At 40.6% G+C, this 11373-nt stretch overlaps 1 non-coding gene across 1 annotated transcript; it reads right to left on the bottom strand.

Annotated features, from left to right (window-relative positions):
- Positions 1-332: 332 nt before the first annotated feature.
- LOC130034321 (small nucleolar RNA ACA64) lies at positions 333-456 on the bottom strand. The gene has a single exon (XR_008794092.1). It is a non-coding gene; the product is annotated as a small nucleolar RNA ACA64 (small nucleolar RNA).
- Between the last annotated feature and the right edge of the window lie 10917 nt (positions 457-11373).

The raw sequence follows: 11373 nt of genomic DNA, 5'->3' as shown, positions 1-11373 counted from the left end.
TTATTCTGAAACCAGTGGACCAAGATATAGAGGAGACTGAGGCTAGAGAACCCCCACACAACCTCACCTTTCATGTAATGAATGTACATTGGTCATCGCAAAACACACAATTTTTTTATTTGCTAATTTCTGCGGGCCGAAGATGGGCTGGTTGAGCGGGGGCTGGGAGCTGGGCTCCGGGGGTTGAGCCGCCTGTTGGGGGTCAGGGCTGGGCAGGGGATCGCTCAGGGTGGAGTAAGGGCTCCAGGGGTCGCCTCTGAGCTAGGTCAGGTGTGGAGGGTCCAGCCGTGCTGGGTCGGGGTAGAGGGTCGGGGTCCAGAAGTCGCTCCGGGCACTGTTGGAGCCTGGGTTTCATCTCCCCACACTGGAAGTGGGCGGTGAGCTGAATCCCCCATGCTCTAGGCGCTGAGTCTCACCCGTGGCCTCGGGAGAGACTGCGTGTGACTTTCAGCTGGTGCCGCAGCAGGGCATACAACATGAAAGCATGTTGTAGAAGGTGATTTAAACACCCCAACTCTTTAGATGGTGGAATATGGATGACATGCCAGCTATACTCTTTCTGAATGTTACAACTGTCAGAGGCATGCCAAAAAGTCTGGTCTCTGAAATTCACTGTGCCTTCTCCAGACTTCGCTCCATGTTACACTTTGTTACCTGAGTACCTGGGGGTTCTTGCTCCTTTCATCAATTTGTCCTAAAAGCCCCTCCTACCGTACGAGTTAAATGTAGTCCTCAGACCTAACTAGTATAACCTAGTATATAACCTATATAACCTAGTATATAACCTCGTATATAACCTAGTAACCTAGTATATAACCTAGTATATAACCTAGTAACCTAGTATATAACCTAGTATAATCACCAAACATCCTGCTCTCTGTACTGACATGCAGCTACACTACCCTCCCCCTGAACACTTTCTATACCCTCCCCAGATAGTTTCCCACAAAGGCTTCTCCTCAATGTCATTTCTCCTCAATGAAATACCCACCATCTTGGAAGTCAATATTTCAGGCAGGCATAACTGAGCACTTTACACCCTACAAAACCTTATAAAGTGTACCTTACTTCTCTGGCAACCCTCAGGACTCAGTTATCAATATCCTGTTTGATTTCCTCCTCAAGTGACTGACACAACTAAGACAGACTTCAGGATAGGTTTTGTTTCCCATATAACAAGATCAAAGGAGCTTGAAAGAATGTGCCTTTGGGTATAAACTTAACAACCTCTTTATTTCAGATCAAGTTTCTTTGGACGTTCAGGAAGTAAGAAATCACGGAGACTAGCACAGTAAAAGTAACTTAACAGAGGTCCACACTGAGAAAAGATTGAAGGTGATATTGTAAACAGATAGGTAGGAGACCCCAAAAATGTACTTTGGGGAAGCAATAAAACTTAAGAAAGATTGTATAGCTCTAAAGTAGTCAAAAGCCATGAAATCTACATTCTGCTGACATACAAATCCTGAGCTCTTTGGGAAGGAGAAACTGAGGGCCCACCCAGATGCACTAATCAAGCCCCCACCCAACTGAAGGCTGGACCCCCCCCAGAAAATAAGCTACAAAATAATGTATGAGATTATGAAGATATAGTATGGAGATGAGTTTATGAGAAAACCATCAACAGTGCAAGGCTTCCCTGTGAAAATGACCTTATTAACTTCTATGTATATAGAGCACTCCCAGGGGGAAAAACATTTGGAGGAACTGAATAAAATCCATCTCTCCCCTCCAGGTCCAAAAGCTATGTGAGGCTTGCTCTTCAAGTCTGTATTCTCCCTGAACATGTATCTCCCTTGCTTATCTCTATGCCTCTCTTTGCTTGTTTTATTGATTGTTCTTTTAAGCTTGTATTCTCTTTTGAACACATATTTCTTTCCTTCTCCCTGTTCCCCAGTCCCCACCAATATCTGAGTAAGTTTTGTTAATAAAATTACGTTACTTCAATATTTCACCTCCTCCTCAAATTATTTTCTGTGCAGGAAAGACAAAGGACCCAGAATGCCAGTGCCAAGGTTAGGACATTTTTTTTCCTGCAAACACCAATTCCCCCCTCCAGAAGGGGTCCATGGCTCCCCAAGTAATTGGATGGCAGAAATAATATCCCACACTATGCAGAGCAAGTGGACTCCAGAGGCAGCTCTTTGGTTACCTCATGGGTCTGGCGGGGATATGAGCATTCATGCTATGTAAGTGCTTATAGCTAACTTTACTGGTACTTGACACAAGCCAGGAATTTTCTCAAGCTCTAATGGCCTAATTGGGTAGAGCAGCGAGGTAGAAGCATTCTTTTCTTCAGTCTATATTTCTCATTCCCCACTTTACTAAGCCACCAGCAATAGTGATATAACAGCTACTCTATCCAAATTACCTAGGTAAAGGATGATTTCTGGCATGAGCTGTGCACCAAGGGACTACAAAGGAAATCAAATAAAAATAAATTTTAAATCAAGAGGAATTGAGTGTTGAGGAAAATATAGAAAAACAGCAAAACCCAGCATGATCAGAAAAACCTTCAGTGACTTGATTCTCTCAGTCATGTCACTCAGAATTTAAGGCACAGTTAGATGCCCAGACCTGTATTCCTGTTTAATCAAGGTAGCCCTGGGATGACAGACAAATTTATTTTAAGAGGACCCTCCCAAGAAAATGAGCTAGGTATTGTTCAGGCTTCCATCTGAGTATTTGGTATGTTTGTGCTATAGGAGCAACGGTAAAAAAATATTTACTAACTTCTAGTGGTTCTGGATGAAAATATAAAGTAATTTATGCCTTGGAGAACCAACTAGATTATACAGTCTGTGGTCAAGGGTTATACATTTGACTCCTCTACTTGAAAGCATGTCTATATTTGGTGGGCACAGGGCATTTGGGTCACACCCAGAAATGCTCAAGATCACTCTTCTGTTTGTATGGGGTTTTTGTTTTTGTTTTTTTGGGGGGTGGTTGATAACCAAGTAGTGCTCAGGGCTTACTCCTTGCCTTGCACTCAGGGATTACTCATTATGACCATGTGGGCTTCAGGGAATCAAAAAGGGTTTGGCCACATACAAGGAAAGTACCTTAACCATTGTAATATGAAGGATTAAAAAGATTGTGAGCTACTCCTCCTCTCTCAGATGGTCATCCCTGTCAGCCTTGCTCCTAGTCTCCCACTCCCAGTTTCTGGGAGTACTTTTCCCTCCCTATGTTAAAAGTGTAGAGTCATGGAAAGTTTCCGAAAGGGGTACACAAATGTATCAGGGGAAAGTAAAAAGATTGGGAAACAAATGATGGCAGGGATTAGGTTTTTTTGGTTATTTTTTTAATGAAGTTATCCAATGCAGTGCCCTGCCACTCTTGTCTAGGGTTGCAACATCTCAGCTCAGGTTGCATAATGGCATAATTTCTCTGAGTTTTATTCCTGTATTTCATTGATATGTCTCTTGCTGCTAAATTAAATTATACTTCAAAAAAGAAATGCAAGGTTCAAATATCATGTCATGCCATGTGTCCAAGCAACTTCAGATCCATAAGAATTAAAATTCACACCAAACACTGAAAAACATATACTTGAAAACTTTTTTATTATCTGATAAAGAATTTCATAAATTTAAATACAATGGAAAAAAGAATGTATATACTTAACAACCCTTATGCAAACACAAGCTGAAAATACTACAACAGCAACAAATCAATTATGTCCTACCCTCAATATAACAGCATGTCCATGATCAGGGTATAAACTCTGACCAATCAGGGTGAAATGTTTAAATACAGTGACCTGATAATCATCTGATTGTTCCACAATCAAATTTTAGGATTATTGTAAAGAAAACTTAAGCAACACAATAGCAACAGTAGAACAACTCAATGGAGTTGTCAAGGAAGGGGTTAGCACCACAATTCTGCACAAAATAAAACTGAGTCACAGGTTTGATTCCAAAGCTGTAACAATTGATAAGTATTTTCTAAATTTAAATTTTTTGGAGGGTAGGTGACATAGTGTAGAGATCACCTTCTTTGCTTATAACTAACCTCAGTTCAATCTCTCCACCTCAAATGGTTTCCCAAGTTCCACTATGTCTCTTCAGTTCCATCAACATGGCCCAGTTACTCCATAGAACCACAGGGCATGAGCATGAACCACCAGTCCCACTGACTGAGAATCACCAGGTGTGGCCCTTGGAACACCTGAGCACTGATGAGGAGCCCCTTCAAAAAACAAAATAGTGATATGATAAAGCAAAATACACTGAACTTTGCCCATGAGATTGTTTTCTGCTAGAGAAGCTCTAGCACTGACATCATAAACTACAAGAGGCTTTGTGTGTTATTTAGAAGAAGTAATAAGGAAAACTTCTGAGGAGGCAAATTCCTCAAGATAATGTAGATCCACCCCCCAAAAAATCATAAAGTCCTCCCATAATGTGAGGCATCTGTCAGAAGCTATATCAGAGTCTCAAATATGTTGCTTGAGATTGCTCTAAAGAAAGCCAAACTGTAAACAAGGAATGTATAAGGAATACCTTGAGTGCTTATCTCTACCATATCTTTTTGATAAGAGATTACAATTACAGTGTAATTCATCTCCTTACAATGATAAATGTAAATGGAAACAGGCTTTGAAAAGAATTCTACCAAAGAAAAGAAGAGCACTAAATATCCTACATATGAGAGAGATGATTCTATGTCAGTCTCTCCCTCTCTGACTAACTTCACTCATCATGATACTCTCCAGATCCATCCATGCCCCAGCAAACTGTGAGGCAAACAGAGGAAGGGGGATTTGTAAAGAGAAGTGGAGACCAGAAAAGGGATTGGTGTTGAAACATTGTATGTCAGAAACCCACTGTAGCACTGCACTGCACTGTCCTCCGTTGTTCATCAATTTGCTGGAGCAGGCCCAGTAACGTCTCCATTGTGAGACTTGTTGTTACTGTGGTTGGCATATCGAATACGTCATGGGTAGCTTGCCAGGCTTTGCCGTGTGTACAAGATACTCTCGGTAGCTTGCCTGGCTTTCCGAGAGGGACGAAGGAATCGAACCCAGGTCGACTGGATCGGCCGTGTACAAGGCAAACACCCTACCTGCTGTGCTATGGCTCCAGCCCACCTGAAATCCAATCATGAGTGGCTTTGTAATTTCATAGTGACTAAATTTAAAAAAGAGAGAGCTAACAAGACAAAGTTTGATGATAAAAGTTACTCTAAAGGAATCCTTGTGTTTATTTTTGTTTGGGGGCCACACTCAGCAGTGCTCAAAACTTCCTCCTGGCTTGCGTCATTTTCAAAAGTTAAAAAAATGCAAGATGCTTAGAAACATGGTTCCCAGAAAAGCGTCTCAATCTTGAATACTAAAAAGGTACAGCAGTATTTTTTCAGTTTTTTACAGGCTAGTGAGACTGAGTTCCATAGCAGAATTTTTCTTTAAGGCCAATGAAATGAAAGCATAGAGTAAAATGCTTTTGAAATGAATCACAGAATAAAAACATGTATTTGATTTTTAGGCCCAGGTGATTCTGGCCTCTCTCTTGGTTTGAGATTACAGGTTTCATAAGATATATCTATACACTGAATACATTAGATAAAAAGGAAAAGATAGCCAGCAAACCCTTAAGCTTCAGGGAGGCAAGAAAAATAGAATTTCAAACACAGTGTACAAAACAACTTGAATTACTCTTTTTTCCATTACTTTTGCATATGCAACATCCCTGTTTGAAACTGTTGTCTGAGATATGTAACCCTCTTCCCAATGTACTTTTGGGAACTAATCAATTTAAAAAGATTTCCTAGGCCTGAGAGATAGGACAGGCGCTAAGCTTTCATACCAGTAGGCCAACCCAGTTAGAACACCAGCATCTATTATGCTCCTCCCCTCCGAGCACTGCCCCATCTACCAGCCCTGCAGTGTGACAAGGTCCGTGCATGATAGAAGAACATTCAAGGAATGTTTCTTCCTTGAACAAGACAACGACCTCTCCCCCCCCCATTTTTGTAATCAATGCACTTACATATGTGCATTGTGATTGATCTGTATGTTTATTCCTGGGAGTTTCAGAAAAATGATGATTGGAGACTGGGCCCTTGAAAATTACGTGACAAGATATAAACTAGATGGGTCAGTAAGGAAATTTATCAATGACTTACAGAAATATGAATTAACATTTACACAAACACCTAAAAATGTGTTAGGCACCCAGGAAGTGGAAGATAAAATAGAAACTAAAAAAAGCCTCCTACGGGTCCTGAATTAAAAAGAGTGTAGTGCCCACCATAATGACTAAATATATGACACATTGAACCTTTGGCAAAGAATAAGGCACAGTAGGCCACTGTGGTGTTTGTTAAATATAAAACAAAAAGGTTCATCTCATAAAGCAAATTAGAACCTGGAATCATTGGTGGGGAAAGAGTTGGTTACAGTTTAACAAAAAATAACTTGGGATATCCTGAAAGTCTCAAAAAGCATCCTAGGATATGGAACAAAAATGTTATTGCGGGGCTGGAGCAATAGCACAGCGGGTAGGGTATTTGCCTTGCATGCAACTGACCTGGGTTCATTTCCCAGCATCCCATATGGTCCCCTGAGCACTGCCAGGACTAATTCCTGAGTGCATGAGCCAGGAGTAACCTCTATGCATCGCTGGGTGTGACCCAAAAGAGCAAAATAAATGTTATTGAAAATATAGTTAGATAAAAATCAATGTCTAATGAACACTTTGTGCTAATTTGATGCAATTTATGAGTAGTATTTGTGATACCTGCATGAGCAACTTGTTGTGCAACCACAATTAGTGAGACAGAAAGCTTCTTACCTAATTTCCTGCTGTAATGAAGTCATAAGTTAAATGCATATGTAGAAAATGAATATAAATATAGACACAAAATGAAATAAAGCAGAGATAACACCTGAAAAAGTTTGTTCACGTTCCTTCGCTGACTCCACACACCCACCTTCAGAGGTCCTGAACCTTTGCCACAGCTGGTCTGTGGCACAGACTGTCTGGAGTTATTTCTGAATACAGGGCCAGGAGTAAAAATTTAGAACCTCAAGTTGTATTCCCCTGCTTCACCCTCCCCTGCCCACCACACAAATGGTCAGTGAAGAAGAGATTGCCTAGTCCTGAAGTAGCCCAAAGTCATGAATAACATACCCCCCCTTTTTTTGCTTTTTGGGTCACACTCCGCAATGCACAGGTGTTACTCCTGGCTTTGCACTCAGGAATTACTCCTGGCGGTGTTCAGGGGACCATATGAGATGCTGGTAATTGAACCCGGGTCAGCCGCATGCAAGGAAAATGCCCTACCCACTGTGCTATAGCTCCAGCCCCCAATACATCCCTTTTAAATGCAAATTCTATACTCTTTAGACAGAAACTAAGGCACCTACCAGATGCAATAACCCAAAGTCCCACCTAGAGAAAGGTAGACCCCTCAGAAAATGAGAAGCTTCAGAACAATTTATGAAATTATGAGAAGACCATCAACAGTGCACAAGATGAGATTATGAACTGATCATCAACAGTGTGTAAGGCTTTCCAGATTAACTTCTGTGTATGATGAGAACAGAAAGCCCCGTTTGGAATGATTATAGAAAACCTCCTCCTGAAAGTCATTCAGGTAAATAAAAAGAAAAAAGAAGAAAGAAAAAAGAGGAAAAAAAAAGAAAGTCATTCAGGAACTGCTGTTCAAGGCCCTGTTCTCCCTTGAACACATATCCTGCTTTCTAATGCCTATGTTTCTATGCTTGCTTATTTCCAGTCTAAAGAAAGTTGTGTTGTCTCTTGAACACATTTCCCCCTCTTTCTCTGCTCTCACATGTTTCTAAGCAAGTTTTATTCCATAAAAACTACCTTGCTTGACTCTTTTGTCTCCTCCTGAAATTCTTTTCTGTGAAGGAAAGGAAAAGAACCAAAATGACTGTGAAGAGGACGGTACTGACTTTCATTCCTGCAACAAGAAATTCCTCGCTCCAGTCCAAGTCCATGACTACCTGAGAAATTTGGTAACAGAGATCATCTGCCACACCATGCAGAGCAAGAAGAGTCCAGGTGCAACTTGACAGCTACCTCATGGGGCTGGCAGGATGTGAGTGTGTGTTGTGTTGATGCTCATAGACTTTACTAGTCAGTCCTGACCCACACCTGGCGTTTCTGAGTGCTAGTAGCCTAGTTGGATAGAGCAAGAGGTAAGAACACTTTTCTGTTGTCTATATTCCTTGCTCTGCAGTTTATCACTATACTAAGCCACTTACAACAGGGCTACAGCTAAAATTGATATGCTTTTTTAAATATTAATCATAGAAGAACTTACTGAATTAGGATACCTTTGTATTATTATTATTAAGTCACTATAAAATTACAAAGTTATTCATTATTGGGTTTCAGGCATGCAATGTTTCAACACTGAACCCTTCACAAGTTTCCAATTCCCTTCACCAATACCTTCCCCATTTGTCTCACACCCACCAGTCTGCTTCTACAAGAGACTCTTCATATATATATGTATAAATGTATATATTTGTGTGTGATATTATGTGATATATATGTATAACACATAATATCTGTGTGCAATATTATGGGCTGTGATATTATGGGCTGAAGTCATAGCACAGCAGGTAGGGCATTTGCCTTGCACGTGGCCAACCCAGGTTTGATTCCTTCATCCCTCTCAGAGAGCCCGGCAAGCTACAGAGAGTATCCCGCCCGCAAGGCAGAGCCTGGCAAGGTCCCTGTGGCATATTCGATATGCCAAAAACAGTAACAAGTCTCACAATGGAGACGTTACTTGTTCCCTCTTGAGAAAATTTCTGAATAACAGGAGGACAGTGAACAGACAGTTATTTTCACTGTGGTTTGGAGTACTGCTGTTAATAGGGTTTCATATATAACAATTTATCACCTTTCAGCACCACTTCTCCCTTTCAACTGAACATTCCGTCCACCAGTATCATTGTCCTCTCCCTATCCTATTCCCCACCTCTCTCATTGTGCCATATTTCTTACCAAATGCCTGGGGATATTGGTGATGTAATGGTATTGGAATTTTGTATGCCTGTAACAACTCAATTATGAACAACTTTGTAAATCACAGTGTCTCTTGAAAAAACTTCTGTATGGGCTTGCTCTTTAAGCTCAGGTCCTCCCTTTAACATGTATCTCGCTTACTTGCTTCTGTCTTTTTGTCTGCTCTTTTCAAGAGAAGCCCAGGGAAACCCAAATCAAGACAACAAAAACACCTCACAACAGCAAGAATGTCATATATCATAAAGGATAGGTACAATATGCGTTAGAGAGGATGTGATTAAAAATGAACTCTCATACACTGCTAATGGAAATATTTTCAAGTTCATTCCTTACAGACAACATTACAGGGATTCCTCAATAAAATAAGAAAAGAGCTACCATATCAGACAATCTCACTGCTTGGTATCAACCCATAAGACATAAAAACATTCATTCCAAAGAGATAAATGCATATCTATGTTCATTAAGGTACTTAGTGCAATAGCAAGGTTATGAAAGCAACCCAGAAGTCCAATGATAGAAGAGTCGATCCTGAAGCTGTGGTATATATCACTGCCACTCTCACTGCCCTCCCATTGTCTATTGATTTGCTCAAATGGGCACCAGTAACATCTCACAACAAATTGTGAGACTTGTCATTACCGGTTTTGGCATATTGAATACATCAAGGGTAACTTGCCAGGCTTTGCTGTGTGGGCAAGATACTCTTGGTAGCTTTCCAGGCGCTCCAAGAGGGGCAAAGGAATTGAAATGGGTCAGCTGCATGCAAATCAGATGCCCTACATGCTGTCCTATCACTCCAGCCCGTGGTATATATACACAATTGAATATTATGCAGTCACATGAATGATGAAAGCATACAATTTTCTGTAATATGAATACAACTATAAGAGATTTTTTGTTAAGTGAAGTTAGAAGGACAAGGACAAATACTGGATGTTCTCGCTAACCTGTGGCATATAGATGTCTAGGGAATGTGAGCAAAACACTGGCTCTAGATTAAAGAAAGAAACATGCCAAGAAAAAAGAAGAATGATGGGGTTAAGCAAGAAAGCAGTCTGGAAATAAAATGAGAACAAGGGTCAGGAGCTTTGGGATCCCCTGTAGGTGTAGAACCAATGTATCTGAATATATCTAAACCATTAGCTCCAACGCTACAGTAAGCATAAACCACAAACAACAACAATAAAACTCTAAAATATAACTGTCAAGGAGTTAGGATCAAGATAGGAAGAAATATAGGGTATGCAATAGAGGAAGAGGGATGGAGTTAGTAAGACTGGAGGTGGGAACAATGTATGCCTGAAACCCCATTGTGAACAATTATGTAAGAGACAATGTCTAAAGAGAATAATAAAGAAATTATAGTACATATACACAATGGAATACAAATCAGCTATTAAAAAGATAAAATCATGCCATTTTCTACTATGTGGATGGATCTACATGGATGGATCTGGAGTGAAATGCTGGGTAAAATTAATCAGGAGAGAGACAGAAACAGAATGATCTCTCATATGGCATACATAAAGAAACATAATAAGGGAATAACAATTGATTAAAGGCTGCAGAAACTGGGAACTGAAGAGAGCAACACACCACAGAGATGCCTCCAGACCCTGTGCCAGGCTGTCTCATCCAGAGCAAAATGGAGGATAGTAGGTGAGTTCCACCCCCCAACAGAGCCTGGGCAGCTGAAAACCTCCAGAACTCAATTGCCACCATGCTCATGGCAGACCTTCACAGGCTCAGATGAGCCTCATCTATGAGTAAATATGCTGAAAAACCCAGGTATGTGGGAATTGTGACCTAAATCTCCAGGGTCCCATGGAGTCAGGAATGAGCGACCTCCCCAAATCTCCCTCTGCTTCCAGTAGTCTGGCAGTCATGCCCGTGAACTTCCTATGGCACCATATAAGCTCATTAACTGCCATGCTCCAGACCCCAAAGTCACCATACATTTTTAAAAATTGAATTAAGCTCAGCTGTAAAAAAAGGAAAGAAAGAAAATAGAAAATGAGAACTAAGTTTACCATGCTGTGGGAATAGGGGATGTACATTTAGGTTGGAAGGGACTCACTAATGGAGGGTGTGGTGTTACAACGTTATATGCATGAAACCCTATCATTAATGGTATTGTAAATCACAGTGCCTCAATTTTAAAAATTTTAATGAAATATTACTCTGAGTTTTAGAGGCTTTTATAAATCATGACACTTCTATTTTCTTATCCCTTTTACACTCACAACTTTCTTTCTCTCTCTCACACACACACACATACACACATACTTTACTGGAAGAAGAGGAAGATAGAGTAAAGGAGAAGACTTAATGTTTAGTGGTATATACCAAAGCAGCACAAATC

Source organism: Sorex fumeus, unplaced genomic scaffold (assembly GCF_029834395.1).
Source record: "Sorex fumeus unplaced genomic scaffold, SorFum_2.1 ptg000058l, whole genome shotgun sequence".
Taxonomy (NCBI): Eukaryota; Metazoa; Chordata; class Mammalia; order Eulipotyphla; family Soricidae; genus Sorex; species Sorex fumeus.
Note: the sequence above shows the minus strand (reverse complement) of the source record. Positions and strands in the feature narration are given on the sequence as shown.